This window comes from Electrona antarctica (assembly GCF_951216825.1).
Source record: "Electrona antarctica genome assembly, chromosome: 24".
Classification (NCBI taxonomy): domain Eukaryota; kingdom Metazoa; phylum Chordata; class Actinopteri; order Myctophiformes; family Myctophidae; genus Electrona; species Electrona antarctica.
Genome location: NC_136803.1, coordinates 3,257,074 through 3,271,328, shown reverse-complemented (window position 1 = coordinate 3,271,328; position 14,255 = coordinate 3,257,074). Strand labels below are relative to the sequence as shown.

The 14,255-nt window shown below is 47.2% G+C and overlaps 1 long non-coding RNA gene across 1 annotated transcript in view; it reads right to left on the bottom strand.

The window, feature by feature from the left end:
- Positions 1–11,324, bottom strand: part of LOC306917471 — a 17,461-nt gene extending 6,137 nt beyond the window's left edge. The window contains exons 1-2 of the long non-coding RNA XR_013789191.1: positions 11,254–11,324; positions 10,871–10,918 (exon numbers count right to left, since the gene is read on the bottom strand). This is a non-coding gene — a long non-coding RNA (uncharacterized lncRNA). The remainder of the gene's footprint in view (positions 1–10,870; positions 10,919–11,253) is intronic.
- Between the last annotated feature and the right edge of the window lie 2,931 nt (positions 11,325–14,255).

Here is a 14,255-nt window from a genome sequence, read left to right as displayed (position 1 = left end):
TGTGTGTGTGTGTGTGTGTGTGTGTGTGTGTTGTGTGTGTGTGTGTGTGTTGTGTGTGTGTGTGTGTGTGTGTGTGTGTGTGTGTGTGTGTGTGTGTGTGTGTGTGTGTGTGTGTGTGTGTGTGTGTGTGTGTGTGTGTGTGTGTGTCGTGTGTGTGTGTGTGTGTGTGTGTGTGTGTGTGTGTGTGTGTGTGTGTGTGGGGATGAACTCACTCTCCTCTGTATTTGTTCATTGCTGGGTTTGAATCATAGAGTATAAAGAAGGATAGAGACTGAACTGGCGTGTAGCTCCGCCCCTCCGCTATTCATGTCAGTGGAAGTTGCTCAGTGGCGTTTTGAAGCACCCGGAAGGACCGTCTCAAAACGTCTACTTCCGCATTGGACTACCACATTTTGGTGGTCCAATGCGGAAGTGTGCAACCGTGCGCTCAAGGTTTCCTCGTCATGAATCCACGGGTCCGCCTGCAGTCCTTCCTCTTACCACTAGGGCCCAGTGCTTCAACGTTGGAGCGCCTCAACGGCCCCTTGGTTTGAATCTGTTATGTCTGGACATCATGAGATGTCAGCAGACGTGACGAGCCGGATGCAAAACGCTCCACAGACACAGGCTGGTCTCTGGCGAAAATATCAGAATGTCTTTTTTTCGTCGTCGAGTGAAATGAACGCCTGGGCATCTGTCTTGGTTGCGCTGGAGCAGAGAGTTACAGGAAAGGTACATAGTTTGATAAAAGGAGAGAGAGAGAGGGAGGGGGGGGGAGGGGGGGGGGTTGGAGGCAGAGTAGAGAGGGAGGGAATACAGGGAAGAGCAACAACTGTGTCTTAGTACACTGTGGCGACTGTGGCTCAGGAGGTAGAGCAGGTCGTCCAATGATCCATGGGTCGGCGGTTCGAATCCCGGCTCCTCCTCCTGTCTACATGTCGAAGTGTCCTTGGGCAAGACACTGAACCCCAAATTGCTCCCGATGTGCTGGTTGGTACCTTGCATGGCTTCCGCCGCAATCGGTGTATGAATGTGTGTGTGAATGACTGAATGTGCCCAATCTATGTAAAGCGCCTTGGATAAAGGCGCTATATAAATGCACCATTTACCATTTTTTACCATTTAGTACTTTTTAAATATTAGGAATTCAGTATTGCAGACAGGGAGGTGCTTGTCTATTTCCACCACTATAACTATTCTGTACCATTGGCAGTTCCATCCTGCCATTATACTCAGGCAGGTACTGTATGTATACAGCAAGTTATTCTTGACCGTTATTACATGTACAAGTAAGTACAACTAGATGATGTAATGCAGGGGTTCTCAACCCGTGGGTCGCGACCCCTCGGGGGTCCCGAGACATTGCCAAAGCATTTCCGGGGGTCCCCGGCCAAAAACGTTGAGAACCCCTGATGTAATGTATAATGGCCCTTTTCATAGGAGTAAAACACTATATGCCTACAGTAATATAATAATCTTTATTGTCCCGAAGGATATTCATCTTCACAGGTCTGTTCAACACCAACAACAAGAACAACACATAGTACAGAGAAACATTATTATACCAAGACAAACAATAACATGAGTTCCCCACTGTGTACAGAACCATCCTATCGGCGGGGCAGTTTGTTTAATGCCGCGATGGCTGAGGGGACAAAACTCCTACTGAAACGAACCTTTTTCCAGGGTAAGGTTCTGTATCTTTGTCCTGATGGCATGAGGTTGAAGAAGCGATACAGGGGATGATCAGTGTCACGTGATATTGAGAGTGCTAGCCGTGTGATGGCATTATTGTTCATATCAGAAAGTGTTGGTGTGGGAAGTCCGATAATCTTGGAAGCAATACGGGTACGTGAACATTAAAGCAATTCTGACTGATCACATCGAACACAACCACGTCTGCTTTTTCTACCAGTGTGACAACAATATTTTATATCCATTGTTGCATGTTCTTTTAAACCAAGAACAAGGTGGATATACAACAACACAGCTCACCCCTAACATCATGACATGAGAGTAAATATATTGACAATTCCGTCAACAAATAAAACTAGACTAAAATGTTAGGAAGGGACTAGTGGACAAGAGATCCAGTATAAGTCATTTTACACTTGGTTGCATGCTGAAAATAGCAGATCTACAAGCTCACAACGCGTCGCGCTGCGATGCGCTGTGAGCTTGTAGATCTGCTATTTTCAGCAAGTGTAAAACCAGCCATTACGACGGCATCAAGGACCACCAAAAATACATTTTAGTCGACTGAATCAACTGTGCAGCTCCATCTCAATGAATTAGAATATTGTGTAAAAAGTTCACTCAGACACACATTTTCCACCACAAACGAAACCATCTTCTATCCCTCCCAGAAATGGCCTTCTTTTGTTTTGTCGTCCTCTTTCTCGACGTCGCCTGCAGCTACACAGACTGTGATACTTGTTCCATGCCTCCAGGGGGCGCAATCCTCATTATATAAACACCCCCCCATCCTCTACAAAAAAGGCAGCATACAGTTATGATAAGTCAGCGCCGTTCCTACTGTACGCCCTGGAACCAGCAGATTCCTGAGCAGACACTGATCCTGAGTATAGAGATGTTGTGTCCAGTGCTGCAGGGCCAGCGCTGTCATGTTAGCCCATTCTGACCTGAGATCAGATTCTGTATGTCTTCTACATCCTGACAGTTTTCTGAAAAAGCTATGTTTCTAGGTCAGTCGTTCTTCGACTTTTCAAAAATAGCAGACCTACAAGCTCGTAGCGCGCCACTCGGTGGCGCGCTACGAGCTTGTAGATCTGCTATTTTTCAATAGCTAAAGCATAACATAATGCTAACACCAAAAGGGGTTCCCGCCCAAAATGGGTTAGAGGCCGTTTGACCGTCGCGATCTGGCCCCGCAAAGGTAGTGTGACCGCCTGGGAAAACAGTGTTCCCGGTTGTATCCCAGGGCCCCCCCCCCCCTGCGGGTTGGTTAGTAGTGTTGAAGTGTCCTTGAGCAAGACGCTGAATGCTTAACCCATTTTGGACTGAAAAAAAGGCTTCTAAATCCTAACATTTTTCTGAAAAACCCATGTTTCTATGTCAGTGGTGCTCAACCTTTTTCAGGTCAAGGACCCCCAGAATTAGCTCTATTGGGCCACGGACCCCCATCTCAAAAAATGTAGTTCCAGGGACCCCCCAGAAGCCAATATTTTAGTTAAAAATGTTCGCTCTGAAATATATATACAATGATTTGCGCCACATTTTAACAATTCTTCAAAAATAGCAGACCTACAAACTCATAGCGTGCCACCGAGTGGCGCGCTATGAGCTTGTAGATCTGCTATTTTTCAATAGCTAATTTATAACAATGTTTAAAACACCACAAGGGGTTCCCGCCCAAAATGGGTTAACCGCCTCTGATGAGCAGGTTGGTGCCTTGCCGGCCTCTGCCGTGGGTTTGTGGATTTGTGTGAGACTGTAAAATGCTATATAGGACAGGTCGCCGTTTCCCAAACAGCCAGTTAGGAGTATGTATAGGACGCATGTTTGGATCGGGGGACAATTTTTATGGGCCGTGATTATAAATAAATAAACTTCATCAATTAAAAATAATTTCAACATTTTTTTTCAAAAGCATTTAATGAATAAAATCTAAATCAAATAATAACCATACAAAATAAATACATAATAAAAACTTTAAGAAGCATTGTATAGATCTGCTATTTTCTAATTTGGGTCCATGCAGGGTCAACATCTATTTTCTCCTTTTATTTGGGTATTGAGCTAAATTGTTTAGGACCTACTAAAGTGGTGTATAAATACTCCCTTTACCATTTGCATGATGTATCTTATAGATCAGGGGTTCTCAACCCGTGGGTCGCGACCCCTTGGGGGGTCGCCAAATTATTTTGGGGGGTCCCCAAATTATAAAAAAAAAAAAAAAGTTTATTTTATTTAATTTTTTTCCCAACTGAATGGATGGAAAATGGAAAATTAAGAGTTTACATGGTACACATAGTACATGCATACACCTTCCTAATGATTATATCTGGTTTCAGTATCTATTTATGGTGTATTGTCTATTATTAAGGTTATTGTAGTAGATAATTTATATTGGGGGTTGGGAGGGGGCAGGGCGGGGGTCCCGAGACGTTGCCAAAGCATTTCCAGGGGTCCCCGGCCAAAAACGTTGAGAACCCCTGTTATAGATTATAGAATACAGAAAGTCGGTCAAACAAGGCATTTTACTGAAGCTGCAGTACGTCCAGAGAATCCAAAGTGACTCGCAGTGTCCCAGAAAGGCCAGTGCTGTGACTGTCACTGTAAGGCAAATTATGATACACATCTCTCTGTCTCTCTCTCTCTCTCCCCCCCCCCTTGTGACATATGTATGTGAACATGGAAGTAGGTTACAGTTTGATTTTAGGACATACAGATATACCCCCACACCATCCTGGCTGGGTTCCTGCATATTAATCTCTCCAAACACGCGCACACTCACAGACACACACACACACACCCTGCAGGACATGACTGTTGGTCAAAGTGCGTGAGAAGCCTGGAGAAGCCATCACATAGCTGCACACTCAAACGGTGTCGTCCCGTCCCCCGTCCGTCCCCCCTGTCTCATCCTGTCCTCTCGACAGATGTGCTGTGTTTGTTCGTTTCCCTTCCTGAAGGTACATATACGTCTCGTCTCTGACCTCTGACTGTGGTCACTGATGACCACGGCCACCACCACCACCGCTGCCCTCCCCTCGTCTGTGTCACTGATGACCACGGCCACCACCACCACCGCTGCCCTCCCCTCGTCTGTCACTGATGACCACGGCCACCACCACCACCACCGCTGCCCTCCCCTCGTCTGTGGTCACTGATGACCACGGCCACCACCACCACCACCGCTGCCCTCCCCTCGTCTGTGGTCACTGATGACCACGGCCACCACCACCACCACCGCTGCCCTCCCCTCGTCTGTGTCACTGATGACCACGGCCACCACCACCACCACCGCTGCCCTCCCCTCGTCTGTGGTCACTGATGACCACGGCCACCACCACCGCCGCTGCCCTCCCCTCCCCTGTGTCACTGATGACCACGGCCACCACCACCACCGCTGCCCTCCCCTCGTCTGTCACTGATGACCACGGCCACCACCACCACCACCGCTGCCCTCCCCTCGTCTGTGGTCACTGATGACCACGGCCACCACCACCACCACCGCTGCCCTCCCCTCGTCTGTGTCACTGATGACCACGGCCACCACCACCACCACCGCTGCCCTCCCCTCGTCTGTGGTCACTGATGACCACGGCCACCACCACCGCCGCTGCCCTCCCCTCCCCTGTGTCACTGATGACCACGGCCACCACCACCACCACCGCTGCCCTCCCCTCCTCTGTGTCACTGATGACCACGGCCACCACCACCACCACCGCTGCCCTCCCCTCCTCTGTGTCACTGATGACCACGGCCACCACCACCACCACCGCTGCCCTCCCCTTCGTCATTGTCATACCGGTGGCGCTTGTCACAAAAGCATGTCCCCCCCCCCCCCCCCCCCCCCCCCCTCCGCCTGTTTGAGGCTGAGCTGCGTTGAGAGGCTCAGTGCCCGGTGACCAGCGTTGGACGAAGTTAGAAGTATAGTAAAGTATATAAAGTGTTGGAAGTGGTTAATACGTTTTGTATGAATACATTTTGGTTCTGAGATGTAGTGGAGTAGAAGTAAAAGTATGGAAAGTTGGAAGTCCAGTAAAATAAAATAAAACAAGTATTTGTTAAAATGCCGTTTTTATGTGGACATGCCCACCAGTTCATTAACACAATCCGTGCCAGGATTCCTTCAAAATAGGAGCTCTGGGGTGCCGGAAAGACATGGCCGCTTTTACTCTGAAACCCACGACCCGGAAACAATCCGGAAAAAACGATTTGTGGCCTATCCAGACTGGAGCTGCATTGCAGCAAAAGACAAACAAAAAAAAGGCTAATCAGATTTGAATGACATTCCTAAGCCTTGTTCAGACCACATAACCAATCCAAAGTCCAAAACGGATATAGGAAATCACATTTCAGATGCCAGTCTGAAAGAGGCCCAAGTGTGCCCTGAAGTCTAACAGTGCAGGTACATGAGAGACCCTCATATGGTCCACATTTCACGCAACCTCAGCGATGCCAACACCATGACTGGTTAGCCAGGTGGCTGAAACAAAGACGACGGCTAAGGCGGCGGCTATGGCAACGACATCAAACACAACCAAACCTGACACGAGCGCCCCGTGTTCTGAATCCCACGCGTGGCGTTGAAAGGTTGTCAGGTCCGTTCCAGGATTTATAATATAAGGCCACTCGGATACACAAGGGCCACGGTGTTGACGCAGCAGGGGGAAATATTTCACCGTTAAATAAACAGCAAAGAGGAAAAGTGGGCTTACAAAATTCACCTCTTTTGCAATATAAACAATATAAACAGCATTCTTCTTCTAGACTGTGTACTCGGCTGCAATAGTTCAGCTGGTGGAGCTCAGGTTTTTTGCTCAGCGTAAAACACGGCAAACGGCGTCGATGTGAGTATCACTCACGCCGAGCCCAACGTAAATAGACTCAGGCAATTTGTTCCAAGGTAACAATCGAGGGTTGTGTACAATATGATGGAATGCTCCTTCTCTCTCTCTCTCTCTCTCTCTCACACACACACACACACACACACACACACACACACACACACACACACACACACACACACACACACACACACACAAACCTCTGCCATTAAAGGTTTATTCAAATATTTACATTTCTCTTTCGTATAAATATAACAGAAAGTTTTACAGTTTTGCCATTGTTTGGAAGGATTTATAAACGAGCGTTTTCTGTGACAGGTGGCGAGGCAGAAATGAGGAGATGTCAGGCGGCGAGGTAAACAGAGGGTTCCAACGATACGTACAGTGAAATGAGGAGATGTCAGGTCGGTGAGGTAAACAGAGGGTTCCAACGATACGTACAGTGAAGTGTTTGGAGCGTGAGACGTAGCAACGCGCTTCATCCCAACACAGTGTGGTTTTATTTCTCTCAGTCAGGATGGGAGGTCAACACAGACACAAGCAGCCTCTTAAAGACTAGGATGGGAGGTCAACACAGACACAAGCAGCCTCTTAAAGACTAGGATGGGAGGTCAACACAGACACAAGCAGCCTCTTACAGACTAGGATGGGAGGTCAACACAGACACAAGCAGCCTCTTACAGACTAGGATGGGAGGTCAACACAGACACAAGCAGCCTCTTACAGACTAGGATGGGAGGTCAACACAGACACAAGCAGCCTCTTACAGACTAGGATGGGAGGTCAACACAGACACAAGCAGCCTCTTAAAGACTAGGATGGGAGGTCAACACAGACACAAGCAGCCTCTTAAAGACTAGGATGGGAGGTCAACACAGCCACAAGCAGCCTCTTAAAGACTAGGATGGGAGGTCAACACAGACACAAGCAGCCTCTTAAAGACTAGGATGGGAGGTCAACACAGCCACAAGCAGCCTCTTAAAGACTAGGATGGGAGGTCAACACAGACACAAGCAGCCTCTTAAAGACTCAGTCAGGATGGGAGGTCAACACAGCCACAAGCAGCCTCTTAAAGACTAGGATGGGAGGTCAACACAGACACAAGCAGCCTCTTAAAGACTCAGTCAGGATGGGAGGTCAACACAGACACAAGCAGCCTCTTAAAGACTAGGATGGGAGGTCAACACAGCCACAAGCAGCCTCTTAAAGACTAGGATGGGAGGTCAACACAGCCACAAGCAGCCTCTTAAAGACTAGGATGGGAGGTCAACACAGACACAAGCAGCCTCTTAAAGACTAGGATGGGAGGTCAACACAGACACAAGCAGCCTCTTAAAGACTCAGTCAGGATGGGAGGTCAACACAGACACAAGCAGCCTCTTACAGAATCAGTCAGGATGGGAGGTCAACACAGACACAAGCAGCCTCTTAAAGACTAGGATGGGAGGTCAACACAGCCACAAGCAGCCTCTTAAAGACTAGGATGGGAGGTCAACACAGCCACAAGCAGCCTCTTAAAGACTAGGATGGGAGGTCAACACAGACACAAGCAGCCTCTTAAAGACTAGGATGGGAGGTCAACACAGACACAAGCAGCCTCTTAAAGACTCAGTCAGGATGGGAGGTCAACACAGACACAAGCAGCCTCTTACAGACTCAGTCAGGATGGGAGGTCAACACAGACACAAGCAGCCTCTTACAGACTCAGTCAGGATGGGAGGTCAACACAGACACAAGCAGCCTCTTAAAGACTCAGTCAGGATGGGAGGTCAACACAGCCACAAGCAGCCTCTTAAAGACTCAGTCAGGATGGGAGGTCAACACAGCCACAAGCAGCCTCTTAAAGACTCAGTCAGGATGGGAGGTCAACACAGACACAAGCAGCCTCTTAAAGACTAGGATGGGAGGTCAACACAGACACAAGCAGCCTCTTAAAGACTCAGTCAGGATGGGAGGTCAACACAGACACAAGCAGCCTCTTAAAGACTCAGTCAGGATGGGAGGTCAACACAGACACAAGCAGCCTCTTAAAGACTCAGTCAGGATGGGAGGTCAACACAGACACAAGCAGCCTCTTAAAGACTAGGATGGGAGGTCAACACAGACACAAGCAGCCTCTTAAAGACTCAGTCAGGATGGGAGGTCAACACAGACACAAGCAGCCTCTTAAAGACTCAGTCAGGATGGGAGGTCAACACAGACACAAGCAGCCTCTTACAGACTCAGTCAGGATGGGAGGTCAACACAGACACAAGCAGCCTCTTACAGACTCAGTCAGGATGGGAGGTCAACACAGACACAAGCAGCCTCTTAAAGACTCAGTCAGGATGGGAGGTCAACACAGCCACAAGCAGCCTCTTAAAGACTCAGTCAGGATGGGAGGTCAACACAGACACAAGCAGCCTCTTAAAGACTAGGATGGGAGGTCAACACAGACACAAGCAGCCTCTTAAAGACTCAGTCAGGATGGGAGGTCAACACAGACACAAGCAGCCTCTTAAAGACTCAGTCAGGATGGGAGGTCAACACAGACACAAGCAGCCTCTTAAAGACTAGGATGGGAGGTCAACACAGACACAAGCAGCCTCTTAAAGACTCAGTCAGGATGGGAGGTCAACACAGACACAAGCAGCCTCTTAAAGACTAGGATGGGAGGTCAACACAGACACAAGCAGCCTCTTAAAGACTCAGTCAGGATGGGAGGTCAACACAGACACAAGCAGCCTCTTAAAGACTCAGTCAGGATGGGAGGTCAACACAGACACAAGCAGCCTCTTACAGACTCAGTCAGGATGGGAGGTCAACACAGACACAAGCAGCCTCTTAAAGACTCAGTCAGGATGGGAGGTCAACACAGACACAAGCAGCCTCTTAAAGACTCAGTCAGGATGGGAGGTCAACACAGACACAAGCAGCCTCTTAAAGACTCAGTCAGGATGGGAGGTCAACACAGACACAAGCAGCCTCTTATAGACTCAGTCAGGATGGGAGGTCAACACAGACACAAGCAGCCTCTTAAAGACTCAGTCAGGATGGGAGGTCAACACAGACACAAGCAGCCTCTTACAGACTCAGTCAGGATGGGAGGTCAACACAGACACAAGCAGCCTCTTAAAGACTCAGTCAGGATGGGAGGTCAACACAGACACAAGCAGCCTCTTAAAGACTCAGTCAGGATGGGAGGTCAACACAGCCACAAGCAGCCTCTTAAAGACTCAGTCAGGATGGGAGGTCAACACAGCCACAAGCAGCCTCTTACACACTCAGTCAGGATGGGAGGTCAACACAGCCACAAGCAGCCTCTTAAAGACTCAGTCAGGATGGGAGGTCAACACAGACACAAGCAGCCTCTTACAGACTCAGTCAGGATGGGAGGTCAACACAGCCACAAGCAGCCTCTTAAAGACTCAGTCAGGATGGGAGGTCAACACAGACACAAGCAGCCTCTTAAAGACTCAGTCAGGATGGGAGGTCAACACAGACACAAGCAGCCTCTTAAAGACTCAGTCAGGATGGGAGGTCAACACAGACACAAGCAGCCTCTTAAAGACTCAGTCAGGATGGGAGGTCAACACAGACACAAACAGCCTCTTAAAGACTCAGTCAGGATGGGAGGTCAACACAGCCACAAGCAGCCTCTTAAAGACTCAGTCAGGATGGGAGGTCAACACAGCCACAAGCAGCCTCTTACAGACTCAGTCAGGATGGGAGGTCAACACTGCCACACGCAGCCTCTTACAGACTCACCTCTGCAGTCGCACCGCGGAGGGGAGGAAACGCCACTCAGTGCTCATATAGAGAGAGAGAGAGAGAAAGAGAGAGAGACCCAGGCAGATGTCGTAGTGCAACAGGAACATGGTTGTCACATAGAAATGTGTCACATGGTATCTTGACCTCGCTATGTGTGACAGCTAATGAATAAACTGCAGGTGAGACTCCAGGTCAGGTGACCTCACTCACACACACCAAACACGATCACCAGAGAAGAAACGTTTCCGTTGTACATGTCTGCAAAACCACTCAAACGTTGCAAATCGACGTTTCAAGGCACATCAGCAGCGGCCTTGAGCCCCGCAAGTTGACACAGCGAGCGATGCGTGTTTAGAAACATTATCTACAAAGGTGTCACCATGGCACGCAACCAAGTTGCCAGGCACAATGTGTGATGTTTTTTTAATTTTCGTTTTTTCATGTCATATGAAAGCAGGGAATCTTAGCTTCAAATTGACATATTGGTTGTTCAGTTTGACCCACCAGTTTTGGAGATATGGCTTATAGAGTAATGTCTTACAGAAAACAGCGAGTTGAGAAAACAGGCTTGAAAGGTTCACTTCTGTAGTCTCTAACCATTACACCTAGCTACATGTTTAAGCATTTATTTCATATTTATATGTCGATTTCAGCTCCGACACTTATTTCAGACATGCTCTAGTACAGGGTTCCCCAATAGGCGGCCCGCGGGCCATTTGCGGCCCACGGAGCGCACCCTTGTGGCCCTTGGATATAAATGGCATTCAATGGGGGTCAGTAGCCTATGCATGTCAAACTGGGCATCCTTTTCAAATGGGGTCTTGCCCTGAAAAGTATTCATTTTCAGGGCAAGACCTCGACCTTGTGCGTGCAGACTCGGCCCCCAGCCTGGTACCCTAGTCAAAATATGGCCCTTGAGAAAAATGTATTGGGGAACCCTGCTCTAGTATGTGAAGAGTCTGCCTGTGCTATTAACTCATTTTGAAACAAAAAAAAAGTTTTTCTCCTCTGGTGAAAAGCTGGAATTTGCGCGATGGCAGTCTCTCAGTCAAATCTGGTCACATATACTTATACATTCTTAGTTATTATGTATATTCAAAAGAAAACAAATAAATATGTGATATCCTGTCTTCCTCACGTTTGATGGGGTTAGATCTGTCATTATGTTAACAAGATTACACGGATAACTATCATTCAGTTACAATTTCACACAATTATACCTTTTAGACTGTGGGAGGGTTGAAACGATTAAGTTTCCCACATGTATTATATTATTGATATAACATTGCCAGGGAATTACAGTAAACAGTATAGCAGACTGATCTGATTCACACTGGACCTTAGCCAAGAACACATCATCATCATCATCAACATCCTCATCATACTATAATTCTGTCTGTCTGTCTGTCTGTCTGTCAGAAACACAGCCGTATCTCCTCACCGCCTGCACCAATCGCTCCCACTTTTCACACAGGTATTGACCATCATAATATGGAGGTCTTAACGAAGCCCTTTTTCCAATTTAACAAATTATAAATTAATAATGAATTTATTAGTGAATAAAAAATGCGAAAACACACCCAGGGTGCAGTACCCCCCACGTCCACAAGGGGGGGGGGGGCAATATCTCACAACGGGTAAGGGCTAGTTAATACAATTGTGGAGATAATTGACAGCCAATGTGTCACTCGTTCTACTAATAACGAGTCCACTGATGTGTCTTAGTGTGTTGGGCCCATTGTGTTGGTAAAGTAGGTCAAAGCCACTTAACTCCACAGCCCCGGCCACGAAACCGAAGTTTACGAGCGCCGAGCCAAACGAGGCGAAGCACCATCAACGATCACAGAAGCGTTTCATCACAAGCACAACCTCCCTGTAGAACCCAGAGAGCTGCTGGTCACACATCAGCTGCACTAGGATGACAATCCCCTCATTAACTTAAAGACAACCCGCCCAGTTAGAAACCATATCAAATACACATCCCTGAAGGTCTGAGGCCCCGATCTGAACTAGCATGCCCCCCCCCCCCCCCCCCTCCTCTCTCTCTGTCTCTCTCTCTCTCTCTCTCTCTCTCTCTCTCTTTCTCTCTCTCTGCCACACAAAGGCCGTTCGGAGGCCTCATTGTGTGTTTTTTTTCAGGGTGTTTTACAAACTCTGCTGCTGTCAGAGGCTGTCAGCAGGGTTGACTGGTCTGTCAGCGTTTAGCCGCAGATATAGTGTGTGTGTGTGTGTGTGTGTGTGTGTGTGTGTGTGTGTGTGTGTGTGTGTGTGTGTGTGTGTGTGTGTGTGTGTGTGTGTGTGTGTGTGTGTGTGTGTGTGTGTGTGTGTGTGTGTGTGTGTGTGTGTGTGTGTGTGTGTGTGTGTGTGTGTGTGTGTGTGTGTGTGCGCGCGCACGCTCTTGGTCCCAGGGGAGTGTTCAATTAATCGATATGGCAATAATCGTATGGTATTCATTGGCAATAATCGTATCGAAACATACTACCATATCGATACGGCAGGAAATGCTTTCTGTCATGCTGCTATAAAAAAAACAAAAAGCATCAGTTTCTGCCCAAAATCATTTTTGTTTATCCTTCAAAACATTATTTTTGTTTGTAATAATTTCCTTTGCTTTTTGTTTAAATGTTATCAACTATAGGTTTTTCAAATTGATTTGGAAACTTTAAAGTTTCTGACAATACATTGGTCAAAACATCGGCAATCTGTGTTCTAGGACCCTGCAAAAGTAAATTTAGTAGGACACGTAATCATCATTCAAAATGTATGTGTATCGCGATACATAATTGTATTGTATCGTGATACGCATCTAGTGTGAGGTTGTAGGCAATGCGCAGCCCTTCTCATTGTTAGCCAGGCAACAGTGAGACACACACACACACACACACACACACGCACGCACGCACGCACGCACGCACATCAGGCCATCCCACATGTCCTGACGCATGGAAGCCTTGACAAATACAATTGGACGGCTCCTCCTCCCCTGGGCGATCACAGCGAGCAGCACTATCTGGCCTCTAGGCTCGCATTGTCTCTCTTAGTCTAGTCTCTTAGTCTAGTCTAAGAGATAGTCTTAGTCTATCTCTTAGCCAGTCAACTATTCCACAGTCTTCGAACGCTACAGAGTCTGGAACTACACCTCCCTGAAAGCCCAGAAAGGAAGCTGTCATCTGTTCGTCATTATCCGTTCATGATTCTCATATATATTTTTTAATTTTAACCCATTTAGGCCTGACCTCAAAATAAATAAAAAAATCTTCTAAATCCTCCAGCTTTCTGAAATAAATATTTTCACGATTTAAAAAAAATAGCAGAATAGCAGTTGCAAATGGGGAGAGAGATGGGGGGAAGACATGCAGTAAAGGCCGTCGGGATCGGGAGTCGAACCCGCGGCACACTGCCAGACTGGATTGCCAGCCAAGGTGCCTGGACCACTGAGCCATGGCCCAGGCCTGAGATCCATTCTTGAAGCAAGTCGTCCAATTGCGATACTGGCAACTGCTGCAAATCACTGTAAAACAGTGTTGTTTTTGCCAGCAAATTTTGATTTTAGTTTTAGTCCTAGTCTCTTGAATAGATTTAATTTAGTTTTAGTCACATTTTAGTCACCTGGAATGTCTTAGTGTTAGTCTAGTTTTAAATAAATTTTAGTCGACTAAATCAACTGTAGATTTAGTCGACTAAAATCCTATGATATTTAGTCGACTAAATCTACAGTTGATTTAGTCGACTAAAATGTATTTTGGTGGGCCTTGATGCTGTCGTAATGACTGTTTTTACACTTGCTGAAAATAGCAGATCTACAAGCCCATAACGTGTCGCAGCGCGACGCGTTGTGAGCTTGTAGATCGTTATTTTCAACATGCAACTAATTGTAAAATGACTTATACCGGATATCTTGTCCACTAGTACCTTCCTAACATTTTAGTCTAGTTTTTATTTGTTGACGAAATTGTCAGTATATTTAGTCTTAGTTTCAGTCATCATAGC